This window comes from Barbus barbus (genome assembly GCF_936440315.1).
Source record: "Barbus barbus genome assembly, chromosome: 26".
Classification (NCBI taxonomy): Eukaryota; Metazoa; Chordata; class Actinopteri; order Cypriniformes; family Cyprinidae; genus Barbus; species Barbus barbus.
This window is the reverse complement of record NC_136754.1, coordinates 18,670,146-18,692,255: the sequence shown is the minus strand read 5'-3', so window position 1 is coordinate 18,692,255 and position 22,110 is coordinate 18,670,146.

The following is a 22,110-nucleotide window of genomic DNA, read 5'->3' as shown; positions in this document are numbered from 1 at the left end:
ACGCTAAATTGCGAAGATATTTTTGATATGTCGAACGGTTTGCCCGTGGCGAGGCGATGAAGTTATGGCGAAAAATGAGACCCAGGAAATGCCTAATAACGTCCACATACATTGTATGATGTAGATCAAACTCCAGTGGTTTGTTCGTTGTATGATGCCGATCGGATAGATGTGACTATTATGACTGAAAGTTATAGCGCCACCAACTGGCTGCAGGAAGTGTGTCGTTTTCAAAATTATTTGAATTCAGCATCTTATTTTTACTCGATTTGCTTCAAACTTCACCAGAATAATGTCAAAACACGGCCGATGTAAAACTGTGAAGGGAATATTGATATCTAAAATTATGTTGCCATGGCAACGTGTCAAAGTTGAACATTCATTTCTGGTGATTTTGAGGCAGATAACATGTTTAGAATGTCATGAAACTCAACACACATATCCATTTTAATGATAGTTAGACACTGGAAAAACCTCATAAACGGGCGTGGAAGAGGCACTCTATAGCGCCACCTTTTGTCAAAAATGGGGGGGTTAGTTTTAGCTACAGACACCAAACTCGGTACATAAATTGTTTTTATTAATCCGGACAACTTTCTAATTTACAGTCATTAGCTACGACCAACAGGACGTCGGCTATATTTATTTTAATGTGGGTTTTTTTTTAAAACGGGCTGTAAACAAATTCATACTCCTCAAAGCAGAAACACGTAAATCACACCAAACATTTTTTCTCATGATGCCAAAATACTGAAGATGCTAAATTGCGGACGGATTTAGGATATCTTGAACGATGATTTAATGGCAATTTATTAAAGTTACAGTAAAAAAGAGATTTTTTTTTTTTTTTATCTTTTAAGAGCAGCTTCCAAACACTTCATAAAAAATTACATACACAGAACAATACAGTCTGAGAATATGTGATTAATTTCATGAATTTACAATACACTATGCAGAGGAGAACATTTAAAAACTATCAGACAGTTGTTACAATGCTTCTATGAGTGAGAGTTCCCTGTCAGCCTGCAGCTGAGTGAGGGGGTGGGGGTGGGGTGGGGTGTGAGTGACTGTGTGGATTGAGGAGCTGGGTGAGAGAGAGAAAGAGAGAGAGGGTCTGTTTTTTTTAAATCTTTAAAAAATGCTTATAAAGCATTAAAGGTTTTCATAACACTTTATAATTAAGTCTCAATTGTTAACAGTAGGGAATGCATTAATTAACATGAACTAACAATGAAAAATATAATTTTTTACAGCATGTTAATTCTTCATTGATAGTATGAACTTACAATGAACTAACAATGAACAAAATATTTTTAATGTTAGAAAAATAGTCATGTTCAAAAGAGAAACTTTAAAATTTAATAATATATTAACACATTTTGGAATTAATATTGATCAACATTAAATGGAATATAATTATTAATGATTATATATATATAATGATAGCTACAGACACCAAACTTGGTACATAAATTGTTCACATTAAGCCGGACAACTTTCTAATTTACAGACATTAGCTACGACCAACAGGAAGTCGGCTTTTTTTTTTTTATGTGTTTTTTTTTTTCAAAACGGGCTGTAAACAAATTCATACACCTCCAAGCAGAAACCACAAATTCACACCAAACACAGAACAAGACAGTCTGAGGATATGTGATTAATTCCATGAATTTACAGTACACTATGGCGAGAAGAAAATTTTAAAACTTATCAGAGATATCCTGTCACTGTGCTTCTAATGTTTGCGGTAGGTGACTGACTGTGTGAGTTCAGTGAGTGTGGAGGGGGAGAGAGAGAGAGAGAGAGAGAGAAAGAGAGAGAGAGAGAGAGAGAGAGAGAGAGAGTCTGTTTAAACTTCTCAATAAAATCCTTAAAAAATGCTTAAAGCATTAAAGGTTTTGATAACACTTTATAATTGAGTCTCATTTGTTAACAGTAGGGAATGCATTAATTAACATGAACTAACAATGAAAAATATATTTTTTAAAGCATGTTAATTCTTCATTGATAGTATGAACTTACAATGAGCTAACAATGAACATAATATTTTTAATATTAGAAAAATAGTCATGTTCAAAAGATAAAACTTTAAAATTTAATATATTAACACATTTTGGAATTGATTTTAAACATTAAAACATTGATTTCAACATTAAATGGTATATAATTATTAATGATGTAAATTAACAACAGTTAAATAATGTTGTTTTTTAACATTGGTTAATTCACAAATAACATTAAATATTAACAATATATTTTTTACTTTATTCATTTGTGTTAGAAAAAATTATTCATTTTAGTTAATGGAAAAATAAATCATTAAAAAATGCTTATAAATCATTAAAACCTTTGGTAACTATAATAATTTCTCATTTGTTAGCATTAGTAAATGCATTAACTAACATCAACTACCAATGAAAAATATATTTTCATAGAATTTAAAGTTTTATATGTTGTTCTGTGTGTGTGTGTTTCACAGAGTTGATGGTTTGGATTAACCCTTTAATTGCCGTATCCCTTAAAACCAAACTGCCAGAGGGTTACTGTGATGCTTGTGCTCGCTGGGCACCGTTTTATCGATGCCACCGGGGTGGCGTATGCTGACGGCTTGGGCCCGTCATCGCTGCTCGCAGCTATATTTATTTTTTTTATTTTTTTTTTTTTTTTTTTTTTTTATTTCAATCATCCGGGCACTTTTGGGGGCCTTAACGTGCCCGAAAACTCTCGAAAATTGGCACGCACATTGGAACCTGCGGCCATTAGGACGCCGCTGAGGCTGGGACCCGGGCGTGGCACAGGGGCTCTACGGCGCCCCCTGGAAAATTGTCAGAAAACTTGATGTATAGCTCACACATACTTGCACGTATTCATATGAAACTCGGTACACATATAGAACTCATTGAGCTGAACAACTTCCGCGCAGCATGTCATAGGCTCCGCCCAACAGGAAGTCGGCTATTCAGGGCTGTTTAAAAAGCGCATGCTCTGGAATTTGATATACTCCTCTGAGGATTTCCATACGATTGCCACCAAACTCGGTGAACATGATCTCAAGACATTGGGGACGCTAAATTGCGAAGATATTTTTGATATGTCGAACGGTTTGCCCGTGGCGAGGCGATGAAGTTATGGCGAAAAATGAGACCCAGGAAATGCCTAATAACGTCCACATACATTGTATGATGTTGATCAAACTTCAGTGATTTGTTCGTTGTATGATGCCGATCGGATAGATGTGACTATAATGACTGAAAGTTATAGCGCCACCAACTGGCTGCAGGAAGTGTGTCGTTTTCAAAATGCTTTGAATTCAGCATCTTATTTTTACTCGATTTGCTTCAAACTTCACCAGAATAATGTCAAAACACGGCCGATGTAAAACTGTGAAGGCAATATTGATATCTAAACTTATGTTGCCATGGCAACGTGTCAAAGTTGAAAATTCGTTTCTGGTGATTTTGAGGCAGATAACATGTTTAGAATGTCATGAAACTCAACACACATATGAGTATTAATGATAGTTAGACACTGAAAAAAGCTCATAAACGGGCGTGGAAGAGGCACTCTATAGCGCCACCTTTTGTCAAAAATGGGGGGGTTAGTTTTAGCTACAGACACCAAACTTGGTACATAAATTGTTCTTATTAATCCGGACAACTTTCTAATTTACAGTCATTAGCTACGACCAACAGGAAGTCGGCTATATTTATTTTAATGTGGGTTTTTTTTTAAAACGGGCTGTAAACAAATTAATACTCCTCCAAGCAGAAACACGGAAATCACACGAAACATTTTTTATCATGATGCCAAAATACTGAAGATGCTAAATTGCGGACGGATTTAGGATATCTTGAACGATGATTTAATGGCAATTTATTAAAGTTACAGTAAAAAAGATAATTTTTATTTTTTTTTATCTTTTAAGAGCAGCTTCCAAACACTTCATAAAAAATTACATACACAGAACAATACAGTCTGAGAATATGTGATTAATTTCATGAATTTACAATACACTATGCTTAGGAGAAAATTTAAAAACTATCAGATAGTTGATATAATGCTTCTGAGTGAGAGGTCCTGTCAGCCTGCAGCTGAGTGAGGGGTGGGGTGGGGTGTCAGTGACTGTGTGAGTGACTGTGTGGATTGAGGCAGTGGGTGAGAGAGAGAAAGAGAGAGAGAGGGTCTGTTTTTTTAAAATCTTTAAAAAATGCTTATAAATCATTAAAGATTTTGATAACACTTTATAATAAGGTCTCAATTCTTAACATTAGGAAATGCAATAATTAACGTGAACTAACAATGAAAAATATATTTTTACAGCATGTTAATTCTTCCATGATAGTATGAACTAACAAAGAACTTTTTTTTTAAAGCATTTATTAATCTTTTTAATGTTAGAAAAATAATCATGTTCAAAAGATTAACTTTAAAATGTAATAATATATAAACACATTTTAGAATTAATATTCATCAACATTAAATGGTATATAATTATTAATGATTATATATATATAATGATAGCTACAGACACCAAACTCGGTACATAAATTGTTCTTATTAATCCGGACAACTTTCTAATTTACAGTCATTAGCTACGACCAACAGGAAATCGGCTATTTTTTTTTTTATGTGTTTTTTTTTTTTTAAACGGGCCGTAAACAAATTCATACTCCTCCCAAGCAGAAACCAACAATTCACACCAAACATTTTTTCACATGCTTCCAAGATACTGAAGATACTACATTGCGGACGGATTTAGGATATCTTGAACGGTGATTTAATGGCAATTTATTAAAGTCACAGTAAAAAATAACACTTTTCTTTTTTTTTATCTTTTAAGAGCAGCTTCAAAACACTTCATAAAAAATTACATACACAGAACAATACAGTCTGAGGATATGTTATTAATTCCATGAATTTACAATACACTATACAGAGGAGAACATTTTCAAACTTATCAGAGTTCTCCTGTCTCTGTGCTTCTAATGTGTGCGGTAGGTGACTGGGTGGGTGACTGACTGTGTGAGTTCAGTGAGTGTGGAGGGGGAGAGAGAGAGAGAGAGAGAGAGAGAGAGGGTCTGTTTAAACTTCTCAATAAAATCCTTAAAAAATGCTTATAAAGCATTAAAGGTTTTGATAACACTTTATAATTAAGTCTCATTTGTTAACAGTAGGGAATGCATTAATTAACATGAACTAACAATGAAAAATATATTTTTTACAGCATGTTAATTCTTCATTGATAGTATGAACTTACAATGAACTAACAATGAACAAAATATTTTTAATATTAGAAAAATAGTCATGTTCAAAAAATAAAACTTTAAAATGTAATAATATATTAACACATTTTGGAATTGATTTTGATAAACATTAAATGGTATATATTTATTAATGATGTAAATTAACAACAGTTAAATAATGTTGTTTTTTAACATTGGTTAATTCACAAATAACATTAAATATTAACAATATATTTTTTACTTTATTAATTTGTGTTAGAAAAAATTATTCATGTTAGTTAATGGAAAAATAAATCATTAAAAAAAGCTTATAAATCATTAAAACCTTTGGTAACTATAATAATTTCTCATTTGTTAGCATTAGTAAATGCATTAACTAACATCAACTACCAATGAAAAATATATTTTCACAGAATTTAAAGTTTTATATGTTGTTCTGTGTGTGTGTGTTTCACTGAGTTGATGGTTTGGATTAACCCTTTAATTGCCGTATCCCTTAAAACCAAACTGCCAGAGGGTTACTGTGATGCTTGTGCTCGCTGGGCACCGTTTTATCGATGCCACCGGGGTGGCGTATGCTGACGGCTTGGGCCCGTCATCGCTGCTCGCAGCTATATTATTTTATTTTAGTTCAGCCATATTTCAAACTTAAAATATTTCAGTTAACAAAAACACATTTGAATGGTTTCAGTTAACTATAACAACACTCACTGGCTTAAAAGTACTCACAATCTGAGAAAAGCAATCTAGAATAACTTGCAAGAGTGATATTTAATTTCACTGTTGCACACTTATCCAAGATGAATGTAAAATATTTGCAGAGAAAAAATAAAATACAAACAGAAATATGAGATAAAAGAACTATGGCTCATGAAAACATTAATACAGTTGAACAAGTCATAACATTCCCCCAAGTCAAAGGAGGCTATCCTCATGTCTACAGTGTTCAGGCACTGATGTGTCGATGTGGCATGTTGCTATGTGGTTTTTCAGGGTGATTGGATGGTTTCTTTCTGGTCCAAATCAAGAGAGTTCACGTTAAAGCCCGGCTCACACTGTGCGATTTTGGCCACGATTTGGTCGTCTGAGACAAATTTTGAAAATCCTAAAAGATTCCTATAATTATTTTTTTTTTTTTTTTTTTTTTTTTTTATTATTTTTTATTTCAATCATCCGGGCACTTTTGGGGGCCTTAACGTGCCCGAAAACTCTCGAAAATTGGCACGCACATTGGAACCTGCGGCCATTAGGACGCCGCTGAGGCTGGGACCCGGGCGTGGCACAGGGGCTCTACGGCGCCCCCTGGAAAATTGTCAGAAAACTTGATGTATAGCTCACACATACTTGCACGTATTCATATGAAACTCGGTACACATATAGAACTCATTGAGCTGAACAACTTTCACGCAGCATGTCTTAGGCTCCGCCCAACAGGAAGTCGGCTATTCAGGGCTGTTTAAAAAGCGCATGCTCTGGAATTTGATATACTCCTCTGAGGATTTCCATACGATTGCCACCAAACTCGGTGAACATGATCTCAGGACATTGGGGACGCTAAATTGCGAAGATATTTTTGATATGTCGAACGGTTTGCCCGTGGCGAGGCGATGAAGTTATGGCGAAAAATGAGACCCAGGAAATGCCTAATAACGTCCACATACATTGTATGATGTAGATCAAACTTCAGTGATTTGTTCTTTGTATGATGCCGATCGGATAGATGTGACTATTATGACTGAAAGTTATAGCGCCACCAACTGGCTGCAGGAAGTGTGTCGTTTTCAAAATGCTTTGAATTCAGCATCTTATTTTTACTCGATTTGCTTCAAACTTCACCAGAATAATGTCAAAACACGGCCGATGTAAAACTGTGAAGGGAAGATTGATATCTAAAATTATGTTGCCATGGCAACGTGTCAAAGTTGAAAATTCGTTTCTGGTGATTTTGAGGCAGATAACATGTTTAGAATGTCATGAAACTCAACACACATATGAGTATTAATGATAGTTAGACACTGGAAAAAGCTCATATACGGGCGTGGAAGAGGCACTCTATAGCGCCACCTTTTGTCAAAAATGAGGGGGTTAGTTTTAGCTACAGACCCCAAACTCGGTACATAAATTGTTCTAATTAATCCGGACAACTTTCTAATTTACAGTCATTAGCTACGACCAACAGGAAGTCGGCTATATTTATTTTAATGTGGGTTTTTTTTAAAAACGGGCTGTAAACAAATTAATACTCCTCCAAGCAGAAACACGGAAATCACACCAAACATTTTTTATCATGATGCCAAAATACTGAAGATGCTAAATTGCGGACGGATTTAGGATATCTTGAACGATGATTTAATGGCAATTTATTAAAGTTACAGTAAAAAAGATCATTTCTTTTTTTTTTTTATCTTTTAAGAGCAGCTTCCAAACACTTCATAAAAAATTACATACACAGAACAATACAGTCTGAGGATATGTGATTAATTTTATGAATTTACAATACACTATGCAGAGGAGAAAATTTGAAAACTATCAGAGAGTTAGACTTAGACTGCTTCTGAGTGAGAGATCCCTGTCAGCCTGCAGCTGAGTGAGGGGTGGGGGTGGGGTGGGGTGTGAGTGACTGTGTGAGTGACTGTGTGGATTGAGGAGCTGGGTGAGAGAGAGAAAGAGAGAGAGAGGGTCTGTTTTTTTAAATCTTTAAAAAATGCTTATAAATCATTAAAGATTTTGATAACACTTTATAATAAGGTCTCAATTCTTAACATTAGGAAATGCATTAATTAACGTGAACTAACAATGAAAAATATATTTTTACAGCATGTTAATTTTTCCATGATAGTATGAACTAACAAAGAACAATTTTTTTAAAGCATTTATTAATCTTTTTAATGTTAGAAAATTAGTCATGTTCAAAAGATAAACTTTAAAATGTAATAATATATAAACACATTTTGGAATTAATATTGATCAACATTAAATGGTATATAATTATTAATGATTATATATATATATATATATATATATATATAATGATAGCTACAGACACCAAACTCGGTACATAAATTGTTCTTATTAATCCGGACAACTTTCTAATTTACAGTCATTAGCTACGACCAACAGGAAATCGGCTATTTTTTTTTTTTATGTGTTTTTTTTTTTTTTAAACGGGCTGTAAACAAATTCATACTCCTTCAAGCAGAAACCAAAAATTCACACCAAACATTTTTTCACATGCTTCCAAGATACTGAAGATGCTACATTGCGGACTGATTTAGGATATCTTGAACGGTGATTTAATGGCAATTTATTAAAGTTACAGTAAAAAAGAACACTTTTTTTTTTTATCTTTAAAGAGCAGCTTCCAAACACTTCATAAAAAATTACATACACAGAACAAGACAGTCTGAGATATGTGATTAATTTCATGAATTTACAATACACTATGGAGAGCAGAAAATTAAAACTATCAGAGTTCTCCTGTCACTGCTTCTAATGTGTGCGGTGGGTGACTGGGTGGGTGACTGACTGTGTGAGTTCAGTGAGTGTGGAGGGGGAGAGAGAGAGAGAGAGGGTCTGTTTAAACTTGTCAATAAAATCCTTAAAAAATGCTTATAAAGCATTAAAGGTTTTGATAACACTTTATAATTAAGTCTCTTTTGTTAACAGTAGGGAATGCATTAATTAACATGAACTTACAATGAACAAAATATTTTTAATATTAGAAAAATAGTCATGTTCAAAAGATAAAACTTTAAAATGTAATAATATATTAACACATTTTGGAATTGATTTTGATAAACATTAAATGGTATATATTTATTAATGATGTAAATTAACAACAGTTAAATAATGTTGTTTTTAACATTGGTTAATTCACAAATAACATTAAATATTAACAATATATGTTTTACTTTATTCATTTGTGTTAGAATAAATTATTCATGTTAGTTAATGGAAAAATAAATCATTAAAAAATGCTTATAAATCATTAAAACCTTTGGTAACTATAATAATTTCTCATTTGTTAGCATTAGTAAATGCATTAACTAACATCAACTACCAATGAAAAATATATTTTCACAGAATTTAAAGTTTTATATGTTGTTCTGTGTGTGTGTGTTTCACAGAGTTGATGGTTTGGAATAACCCTTTAATTGCCGTATCCCTTAAAACCAAACTGCCAGAGGGTTACTGTAATGTGTGTGCTCGCTGGGCACCGTTTTATCGATGCCACCGGGATGGCGTATGCTGACGGCTTGGGCCCGTCATCGCTGCTCGCAGCTATATTTATTTATTTTTTTTATTTTTTTTATTTCAATCATCCGGGCACTTTTGGGGGCCTTAACGTGCCCGAAAACTCTCGAAAATCGGCACGCACATTGGAACCTGCGGCCATTAGGACGCCGCTGAGGCTGGGACCCGGGCGTGGCACAGGGGCTCTACGGCGCCCCCTGGAAAATTGTCAGAAAGCTTGATGTATAGCTCACACATACTTGCACGTATTCATATGAAACTCGGTACACATATAGAACTCATTGAGCCGAACAACTTCCGCGCAGCATGTCTTAGGCTCCGCCCAACAGGAAGTCGGCTATTCAGGGCTGTTTGAAAAGCGCATGCTCTGGAATTTGATATACTCCTCTGAGGATTTCCATACGATTGCCACCAAACTAGGTGAACATGATCTCAAGACATTGGGGACGCTAAATTGCGAAGATATTTTTGATATGTCGAACGGTTTGCCCGTGGCGAGGCGATGAAGTTATGGCGAAAAATGAGACCCAGGAAATGCCTAATAACGTCCACATACATTGTATGATGTAGATCAAACTTCAGTGATTTGTTCGTTGTATGATGCCGATCGGATAGATGTGACTATTATGACTGAAAGTTATAGCGCCACCAACTGGCTGCAGGAAGTGTGTCGTTTTCAAAATGCTTTGAATTCAGCATCTTATTTTTACTCGATTTGCTTCAAACTTCACCAGAATAATGTCAAAACACGGCCGATGTAAAACTGTGAAGGGAATATTGATATCTAAAATTATGTTGCCATGGCAACGTGTCAAAGTTGAAAATTCGTTTCTGGTGATTTTGAGGTAGATAACATGTTTAGAATGTCATGAAACTCAACACACATATGAGTATTAATGATAGTTAGACACTGGAAAAAGCTCATAAACGGGCGTGGAAGAGGCACTCTATAGCGCCACCTTTTGTCAAAAATGAGGGGGTTAGTTTTAGCTACAGACCCCAAACTCGGTACATAAATTGTTCTAATTAATCCGGACAACTTTCTAATTTGCAGTCATTAGCTACGACCAACAGGAAGTCGGCTATATTTATTTTAATGTGGGTTTTTTTTAAAAACGGGCTGTAAACAAATTAATACTCCTCCAAGCAGAAACACGGAAATCACACCAAACATTTTTTATCATGATGCCAAAATACTGAAGATGCTAAATTGCGGACGGATTTAGGATATCTTGAACGATGATTTAATGGCAATTTATTAAAGTTACAGTAAAAAAGATAATTTTTTTTTTTTTTTATCTTTTAAGAGCAGCTTCCAAACACTTCATAAAAAATTACATACACAGAACAATACAGTCTGAGGATATGTGATTAATTTCATGAATTTACAATACACTATGCAGAGGAGAAAATTAAAAAACTATCAGAGCTGCTTTTGAGTTAGAGCTCCCTGCCAGCCTGCCTCTGAGTGAGAGGTCCTGTCAGCCTGCAGCTGAGTGAGGGGTGGGGGTGGGGGTGGGGTGTGAGTGACTGTGTGAGTGACTGTGTGGATTGAGGCAGTGGGTGAGAGAGAGAAAGAGAGAGAGGGTCTGTTTTTTAAAATCTTTAAAAAATGCTTATAAATCATTAAAGATTTTGATAACACTTTATAATAAGGTCTCATTTCTTAACATTAGGAAATGCATTAATTAACGTGAACTAACAATGAAAAATATATTTTTACAGCATGTTAATTCTTCCATGATAGTATGAACTAACAAAGAACAATTTTTTTAAAGCATTTATTAATCTTTTTAATGTTAGAAAAATAGTCATGTTCAAAAGATAAACTTTAAAATTTAATAATATATAAACACATTTTGGATTAATATTGATCAACATTAAATGGTATATAATTATTAATGATTATATATATATAATGATAGCTACAGACACCAAACTCGGTACATAAATTGTTCTTTTTAATCCGGACAACTTTCTAATTTACAGTCATTAGCTACGACCAACAGGAAGTCGGCTATATTTATTTTAATGTGGGTTTTTTTTTTTAAAACGGGCTGTAAACAAATTCATACTCCTTCAAGCAGAAACCAAAAATTCACACCAAACATTTTTTCACATGCTTCCAAGATACTGAAGATGCTTCATTGCGGACCGATTTAGGATATCTTGAACGGTGATTTAATGGCAATTTATTAAAGTTACAGTAAAAAAGAACACTTTTTTTTTTTTTTTATCTTTAAAGAGCAGCTTCCAAACACTTCATAAAAAATTACATACACAGAACAAGACCGTCTGAGGATATGTGATTAATTTCATGAATTTACAATACACTATGGAGAGCAGAAAATTAAAACTATCAGAGATCTCCTGTCACTGCGCTCCTAATGTGTGCGGTAGGTGACTGGGTGGGTGACTGACTGTGTGAGTTCAGTGAGTGTGGAGGGGGAGAGAGAGAGAGAGAGAGAGAAAGAGAGAGAGAGAGAGAGAGAGGGTCTGTTTAAACTTCTCAATAAAATCCTTAAAAAATGCTTATAAAGCATTAAAGGTTTTGATAACACTTTATAATTAAGTCTCATTTGTTAACAGTAGGGAATGCATTAATTAACATGAACTAACAATGAAAAATATATTTTTTACAGCATGTTAATTCTTCATTGATAGTATGAACTTACAATGAGCTAACAATGAACAAAATATTTTTAATATTAGAAAAATAGTCATGTTCAAAAGATAAAACTTTAAAATGTAATAATATATTAACACATTTTGGAATTGATTTTGATCAACATTAAATGGTATATATTTATTAATGATGTTAACTAACAACAGTTAAATAATGTTGTTTTTTAACATTGGTTAATGCACAAATAACATTAAATATTAACAATATATTTTTTACTTTATTCATTTGTGTTAGAAAAAATTATTCATGTTAGTTAATGGAAAAATAAATCATTAAAACCTTTGGTAACTATAATAATTTCTCATTTGTTAGCATTAGTAAATGCATTAACTAACATCAACTACCAATGAAAAATATATTTTCACAGAATTTAAAGTTTTATATGTTGTTCTGTGTGTGTGTGTTTCACAGAGTTGATGGTTTGGATTAACCCTTTAATTGCCGTATCCCTTAAAACCAAACTGCCAGAGGGTTACTGTGATGCTTGTGCTCGCTGGGCACCGTTTTATCGATGCCACCGGGGTGGCGTATGCTGACGGCTTGGGCCCGTCATCGCTGCTCGCAGCTATATTTATTAGGGCCCAAGCCAGTAAGGCGCAGGGCCCTATTGTTCTTCTAAGGATTATTATTTTTTTTTTTTTTTTTTTTTTTTATTTCAATCATCCGGGCACTTTTGGGGGCCTTAACGTGCCCGAAAACTCTCGAAAATTGGCACGCACGTTGGAACCTGCGGCCATTAGGACGCCGCTGAGGCTGGGACCCGGGCGTGGCACAGGGGCTCTACGGCGCCCCCTGGAAAATTGTCAGAAAGCTTGATGTATAGCTCACACATACTTGCACGTATTCATATGAAACTCGGTACACATATAGAACTCATTGAGCCGAACAACTTCCGCGCAGCATGTCATAGGCTCCGCCCAACAGGAAGTCGGCTATTCAGGGCTGTTTAAAAAACGCATGCTCTGGAATTTGATATACTCCTCTGAGGATTTCCATACGATTGCCACCAAACTAGGTGAACATGATCTCAAGACATTGGGGACGCTAAATTGCGAAGATATTTTTGATATGTCGAACGGTTTGCCCGTGGCGAGGCGATGAAGTTATGGCGAAAAATGAGACCCAGGAAATGCCTAATAACGTCCACATACATTGTATGATGTATATCAAACTTCAGTGATTTGTTCGTTGTATGATGCCGATCGGATAGATGTGACTATTATGACTGAAAGTTATAGCGCCACCAACTGGCTGCAGGAAGTGTGTCGTTTTCAAAATGCTTTGAATTCAGCATCTTCTTTTACCTCGATTTGCTTCAAACTTCACCAGAATAATGTCAAAACACGGCCGATGTAAAACTGTGAAGGGAATATTGATATCTAAAATTATGTTGCCATGGCAACGTGTCAAAGTTGAAAATTCGTTTCTGGTGATTTTGAGGCAGATAACATGTTTAGAATGTCATGAAACTCAACACACATATCAGTATTAATGATAGTTAGACACTGGAAAAAGCTCATAAACGGGCGTGGAAGAGACAATCTATAGCGCCACCTTTTGTCAAAAATGAGGGGGTTAGTTTTAGCTACAGACACCAAACTCGGTACATAAATTGTTCTTATTAATCCGGACAATTTTCTAATTTACAGTCATTAGCTACGACCAACAGGAAGTCGGCTATATTTATTTTAATGTGGGTTTTTTTTAAAAACGGGCTGTAAACAAATTAATACTCCTCCAAGCAGAAACACGGAAATCACACCAAACATTTTTTATCATGATGCCAAAATACTGAAGATGCTAAATTGCAGACGGATTTAGGATATCTTGAACGATGATTTAATGGCAATTTATTAAAGTTACAGTAAAAAAGATAATTTTTTTTTTTTTTTATCTTTTAAGAGCAGCTTCCAAACACTTCATAAAAAATTACATACACAGAACAATACAGTCTGAGGATATGTGATTAATTTCATGAATTTACAATACACTATGCTTAGGAGAAAATTTAAAAACTATCAGAGAGCTCTTAGACTGCTTCTGAGTGAGAGATCCCTGTCAGCCTGCAGCTGAGTGAGGGGTGGGGTGGGGTGGGGTGTGAGTGACTGTGTGAGTGACTGTGTGGATTGAGGAGCTGGGTGAGAGAGAGAAAGAGAGAGAGGGTCTGTTTTTTAAAATCTTTAAAAAATGCTTATAAATCATTAAATAAGGTCTCAATTCTTAACATTAGGAAATGCATTAATTAACGTGAACTAACAATGAAAAATATATTTTTACATCATGTTAATTCTTCCATGATAGTATGAACTAACAAAGAACAATTTTTTTAAAGCATTTATTAATCTTTTTAATGTTAGAAAAATAGTCATGTTCAAAAGATAAACTTTCAAATGTAATAATATATTAACACATTTTGGAATTAATATTGATCAACATTAAATGGTATATAATTATTAATGTTTATATATATATAATGATAGCTACAGACACCAAACTCGGTACATAAATTGTTCTTATTAATCCGGACAACTTTCTAATTTACAGTCATTAGCTACGACCAACAGGAAGTCGGCTATATTTATTTTAATGTGGGTTTTTTTTTTAAACGGGCTGTAAACAAATTCATACTCCTCCAAACAGAAACACGGAAATCACACCAAACATTTTTTCTCATGATGCCAAAATACTGATGATGCTAAATTGCGGACGGATTTAGGATATCTTGAACGATGATTTAATGGAAATTTATTAAAGTTACAGTAAACAAGAAAAAACATTTTTTTTTTATCTTTTAAGAGCAGCTTCCAAACACTTCATAAAAAATTACATACACAGAACAATACAGTCTGAGGTTATGGGATTAATTTCATGAATTTACAATACACTATGCGGAGGAGAAAATTTAAAAACTATCAGAGCTGCTTTTGAGTGAGAGCTCCCTGCCAGCCTGCCTCTGAGTGAGAGCTCCCTGTCACTGCTGCTGAGTGAGGGGTGGGGGTGGGCTGTGAGTGACTGTGTGAGTGACTGTGTGGATTGAGTGTGGATTGAGGCAGTGGGTGAGAGAGAGAAAGAGAGAGAGGGTCTGTTTTTTAAAATCTTAAAAAAATGCTTATAAATCATTAAAGATTTTGATAACACTTTATAATAAGGTCTCATTTCTTAACATTAGGAAATGCATTAATTAACGTGAACTAACAATGAAAAATATATTTTTACAGCATGTTAATTCTTCCATGATAGTATGAAATAACAAAGAGCAATTTTTTTTAAAGCATTTATTAATCTTTTTAATGTTAGAAAAATAGTCATGTTCAAAAGAAAAACTTTAAAATTTAATAATATATTAACACATTTTGGAATTAATATTGATCAACATTAAATGGTATATAATTATTAATTTGTATATATATATATATATATATATGATAGCTACAGACACCAAACTCGGTATATAAATTGTTCTTATTAATCCGGACAACTTTCTAATTTACAGTCATTAGCTACGACCAACAGGAAGTCGGCTATATTTATTTTAATGTGTGTTTTTTTTTTTTAAACGGGCTGTAAACAAATTCATACTCCTCCAATCAGAAACACGGAAATCACACCAAACATTTTTTGTCATGATGCCAAAATACTGATGATGCTAAATTGCGGACGGATTTAGGATATCTTTTACGATGATTTAATGGCAATTTATTAAAGTTACAGTAAAAAAGAACACTTTTTTTTTTTTATCTTTTAAGAGCAGCTTCCAAACACTTCATAAAAAATTACATACACAGAACAAGACAGTCTGAGGATATGTGATTATTTCATGAATTTACAATACACTATGGCGAAAAGAAAATTTTCAAACTTATCAGAGTTCTCCTGTCTCTGTGCTTCTAATGTGTGCGGTGGGTGACTGGGTGGGTGACTGACTGTGTGAGTTTAGTGAGTGTGGAGGGGGAGGGGGAGAGAAAGAGAGAGAGAGAGAGAGAGAGGGTCTGTTTAAACTTCTCAATAAAATCCTTAAAAAATGCTTATAAAGCATTAAAGGTTTTGATAACACTTTATAATAAGGTCTCATTTCTTAACATTAGGAAATGCATTAATTAACGTGAACTAACAATGAAAAATATATTTTTACAGCATGTTAATTCTTCCAGGATAGTATGAACTAACAAAGAACAATTTTTTTTTAAAGCATTTATTAATCTTTTTAATGTTAGAAAAATAGTCATGTTCAAAAGATAAACTTTAAAATTTAATAATATATTAACACATTTTGGAATTAATATTGAACAACATTAAATGGTATATAATTATTAATGTTTATATATATATATATATAATGATAGCTACAGACACCAAACTCGGTACATAAATTGTTCTTATTAATCCGGACAACTTTCTAATTTACAGTCATTAGCTACGACCAACAGGAAGTCGGCTATATTTATTTTAATGTGGGTTTTTTTTAAACAGGCTGTAAACAAATTCATACTCCTTCAAGCAGAAACACAGAAATCACACCAAACATTTTTTCTCATGATGCCAAAATACTGAAGATGCTAAATTGTGGACGGATTTAGGATATCTTGAACGATGATTTAATGGCAATTTATTAAAGTTACAGAAAAAAGAGAACTTTTTTTTTTTTATCTTTTAAGAGCAGCTTCCAAACACTTCATAAAAATAACATACACAGAACAATACAGTCTGAGGATATGTGATTAATTTCATGAATTTACAATACACTATGGAGAGGAGAAAATTTAAAACTTATCAGAGTTCTCCTGTCACTGCTTCTAATGTGTGCGGTGGGTGACTGGGTGAGTGACTGACTGTGTGAGTTCAGTGAGTGTGGAGGGGGAGAGAGAGAGAGAGAGAGGGTCTGTTTAAACTTCTCAATAAAATCCTTAAAAAATGCTTATAAAGCATTAAAGGTTTTGATAACACTTTATAATTAAGTCTCATTTGTTAACAGTAGGGAATGCATTAATTAACATGAACTAACAATGAAAAATATATATTTTACAGCATGTTAATTCTTCATTGATAGTATGAACTTACAACGAACTAACAATGAACAAAATATTTTTAATATTAGAAAAATAGTCATGTTCAAAAGATAAAACTTTAAAATGTAATAATATATTAACACATTTTGGAATTGATTTTGATCAACATTAAATGGTATATATTTATTAATGATGTAAATTAACAACAGTTAAATAATGTTGTTTTTTAACATTGGTTAATTCACAAATAACATTAAATATTAACAATATATTTTTTACTTTATTCATTTGTGTTAGAAAAAAATATTCATGTTAGTTAATGGAAAAATAAATCATTAAAACCTTTGGTAACTATAATAATTTCTCATTTGTTAGCATTAGTAAATGCATTAACTAACATCAACTACCAATGAAAAATATATTTTCACAGAATTTAAAGTTTTATATGTTGTTCTGTGTGTGTGTGTGTTTCACAGAGTTGATGGTTTGGATTAACCCTTTAATTGCCGTATCCCTTAAAACCAAACTGCCAGAGGGTTACTGTAATGCTTGTGCTCGCTGGGCACCGTTTTATCGATGCCACCGGGGTGGCGTATGCTGACGGCTTGGGCCCGTCATCGCTGCTCGCAGCTATATATTTTTTTTTTTTTTTTTATTTATTTTTTTTTTTTTATTTCAATCATCCGGGCACTTTTGGGGGCCTTAACGTGCCCGAAAACTCTCGAAAATTGGCACGCACATTGGAACCTGCGGCCATTAGGACGCCGCTGAGGCTGGGACCCGGGCGTGGCACAGGGGCTCTACGGCGCCCCCTGGAAAATTGTCAGAAAACTTGATGTATAGCTCACACATACTTGCACGTATTCATATGAAACTCGGTACACATATAGAACTCATTGAGCTGAACAACTTCCGCACAGCATGTCTTAGGCTCCGCCCAACAGGAAGTCGGCTATTCAGGGCTGTTTAAAAAGCGCATGCTCTGGAATTTGATATACTCCTCTGAGGATTTCCATACGATTGCCACCAAACTAGGTGAACATGATCTCAAGACATTGGGGACGCTAAATTGCGAAGATATTTTTGATATGTCGAACGGTTTGCCCGTGGCGAGGCGATGAAGTTATGGCGAAAAATGAGACCCAGGAAATGCCTAATAACGTCCACATACATTGTATGATGTAGATCAAACTTCAGTGATTTGTTCGTTGTATGATGCCGATCGGATAGATGTGACTATTATGACTGAAAGTTATAGCGCCACCAACTGGCTGCAGGAAGTGTGTCGTTTTCAAAATGCTTTGAATTCAGCATCTTCTTTTACCTCGATTTGCTTCAAACTTCACCAGAATAATGTCAAAACACGGCCGATGTAAAACTGTGAAGGGAATATTGATATCTAAAATTATGTTGCCATGGCAACGTGTCAAAGTTGAAAATTCGTTTCTGGTGATTTTGAGGCAGATAACATGTTTAGAATGTCATGAAACTCAACACACATATCAGTATTAATGATAGTTAGACACTGGAAAAAGCTCATAAACGGGCGTGGAAGAGACACTCTATAGCGCCACCTTTTGTCAAAAATGAGGGGGTTAGTTTTAGCTACAGACACCAAACTTGGTACATAAATTGTTCTAATTAATCCGGACAACTTTCTAATTTACAGTCATTAGCTACGACCAACAGGAAGTCGGCTATATTTATTTTAATGTGGGTTTTTTTTAAAAACGGGCTGTAAACAAATTAATACTCCTCCAAGCAGAAACACGGAAATCACACCAAACATTTTTTATCATGATGCCAAAATACTGAAGATGCTAAATTGCGGACGGATTTAGGATATCTTGAACGATGATTTAATGGCAATTTATTAAAGTTACAGTAAAAAATATAATTTTTTTTTTTTTTTTATCTTTTAAGAGCAGCTTCCAAACACTTCATAAAAAATTACATACACAGAACAATACAGTCTGAGGATATGTGATTAATTTCATGAATTTACAATACACTATGCTTAGGAGAAAATTTAAAAACTATCAGAGAGCTCTTAGACTGCTGAGTGAGAGCTCCCTGCCAGTCTGCAGCTGAGTGAGGGGTGGGGGTGGGGTGGGGTGTGAGTGACTGTGTGAGTGACTGTGTGGATTGAGGCAGTGGGTGAGAGAGAGAAAGAGAGAGAGGGTCTGTTTTTTAAAATCTTTAAAAAATGCTTATAAATCATTAAATAAGGTCTCAATTCTTAACATTAGGAAATGCATTAATTAACGTGAACTAACAATGAAAAATATATTTTTACAGCATGTTAATTCTTCCATGATAGTATGAACTAACAAAGAACAATTTTTTTAAAGCATTTATTAATCTTTTTAATGTTAGAAAAATAGTCATGTTCAAAAGATAAACTTTAAAATGTAATAATATATTAACACATTTTGGAATTAATATTGATCAACATTAAATGGTATATAATTATTAATGTTTATATATATATAATGATAGCTACAGACACCAAACTCGGTACATAAATTGTTCTTATTAATCCGGACAACTTTCTAATTTACAGTCATTAGCTACGACCAACAGGAAGTCGGCTATATTTATTTTAATGTGGGTTTTGTTTTTAAACAGGCTGTAAACAAATTCATACTCCTCCAAACAGAAACACGTAAATCACACCAAACATTTTTTCTTATGATGCCAAAATACTGAAGATGCTAAATTGCGGACGGATTTAGGATATCTTGAACGATGATTTAATGGCAATTTATTAAAGTTACAGTAAAAAAGAGAAAACTTTTCTTTTCTTTTTTTTCTTTTAAGAGCAGCTTCCAAACACTTCATAAAAAATTACATACTCAGAACAATACAGTCTGAGGATATGTGATTAATTTCATGAATTTACAATACACTATGCGGAGGAGAAAATTTAAAAACTATCAGAGTTCTCCTGTCTCTGTGCTTCTAATGTTTGCGGTAGGTGACTGGGTGGGTGACTGACTGTGTGAGTTCAGTGAGTGTGGAGGGGGAGAGAGAGAGGGAGAGAGAGAGAGGGTCTGTTTAAACTTCTCAATAAAATCCTTAAAAAATGCTTATAAAGCATTAAAGGTTTTGATAACACTTTATAATTAAGTCTCATTTGTTAACAGTAGGGAATGCATTAATTAACATGAACTAACAATGAAATATATATTTTACAGTATGTTAATTCTTCATTGATAGTATGAACTTACAATGAACTAACAATGAACAAAATATTTTTTATATTAGAAAAATAGTCATGTTCAAAAGATAAAACTTTAAAATTTAATAATATATTAACACATTTTGGAATTGATTTTGATCAACATTAAATGGTATATATTTATTAATGATGTAAATTAACAACAGTTAAATAATGTTGTTTTTTAACATTGGTTAATTCACAAATAACATTAAATATTAACAATATATTTTTTACTTTATTAATTTGTGTTAGAAAAAATTATTCATGTTAGTTAATGGAAAAATAAATCATTAAAAAATGCTTATAAATCATTAAAAGCTTTGGTAACTATAATAATTTCTCATTTGTTAGCATTAGTAAATGCATTAACTAACTTCAACTACCAATGAAAAATATATTTTCACAGAATTTAAAGTTTTATATGTTCTGTGTGTGTGTGTGTTTCACAGAGTTGATGGTTTGGATTAACCCTTTAATTGCCGTATCCCTTAAAACCAAACTGCCAGAGGGTTACTGTGATGCTTGTGCTCGCTGGGCACCGTTTTATCGATGCCACCGGGGTGGCGTATGCTGACGGCTTGGGCCCGTCATCGCTGCTCGCAGCTATATTTCTCTTTATAATCTTACTAATATAATATATTTATATATTTAATGTATGTATTTAATTACAAAAAATTTAAATTATTATAATGAAAAATAGTATCAATTCAGTATATTTAACGTAAGGGTTATTTTGTATATTTTTTATATACAGTACACTTCCATTCAAAAGTTAGGTAATTTTTTTTAAATAAATAAATGTGCACTTCTATTCAGCAACAGTGCATTAAAAAAGTGACAGTAAACATTTGCATTGTTACAAAAGATTTTGTTTTCAAACTATAATTTTGAACTTTCTCTTTATCAGGGATGACGGGGAAAAATCTAGGTCCCACTTTATATTAGGTGGCCCTAACTACTATGTATTTACATTTAAATTAATTTGGTACAATGCACTTATTGTGTACATACATTACATTGCACTTATATTTTTTAATATACCTATATGTAGTTACATCTGTAATTAATTAAAAATGTACCCATCCCTTACACCTTAACCCACCCTTAAACCTACCCATACCACCAAACCTGTCTCTAACCCATGTCCCACCTCAATTGCAGCAAAAGTGTTTTGCAGTACAATATGATCACAATAAGTACATTGTACTTATTTTTTGATGTAAGTACATAGTAGTTAAGGCCACTTAATATAAAGTGGGACCAGAATCTATCATGGTTTCCTCAAAAATATTAATCAGCTCAGCTGTTTTCAACAGTGACAATCAGAAATGTTTCTTGAGCATCAAATCAGCATATTAGAATGATTTCTGAAAGATCATTTGACACTGAAGACTGAGTAATAATGCTGAAAATTCAGCATTGCCATCACAGGAATAAATGACATTTTAAAATTTCTGAACATATAGAAGACAGTTATTTAATTATAAGATATACAAAGATTGGTCTGCACTTTTTTCATAAAAACAGATATTTCAGCTATCTGCCTTCATCTGTGTCATTATTTCAGTTTATTTAATTATATAAAAATATTTAATTATAACTTTATAACTATTTGCTAAATGCTAATCTAAACTAATACTAAACACATCTACTGAGTTAGATCATGAGCCCCCATGCAGTAACTTTATGTAACTGAGG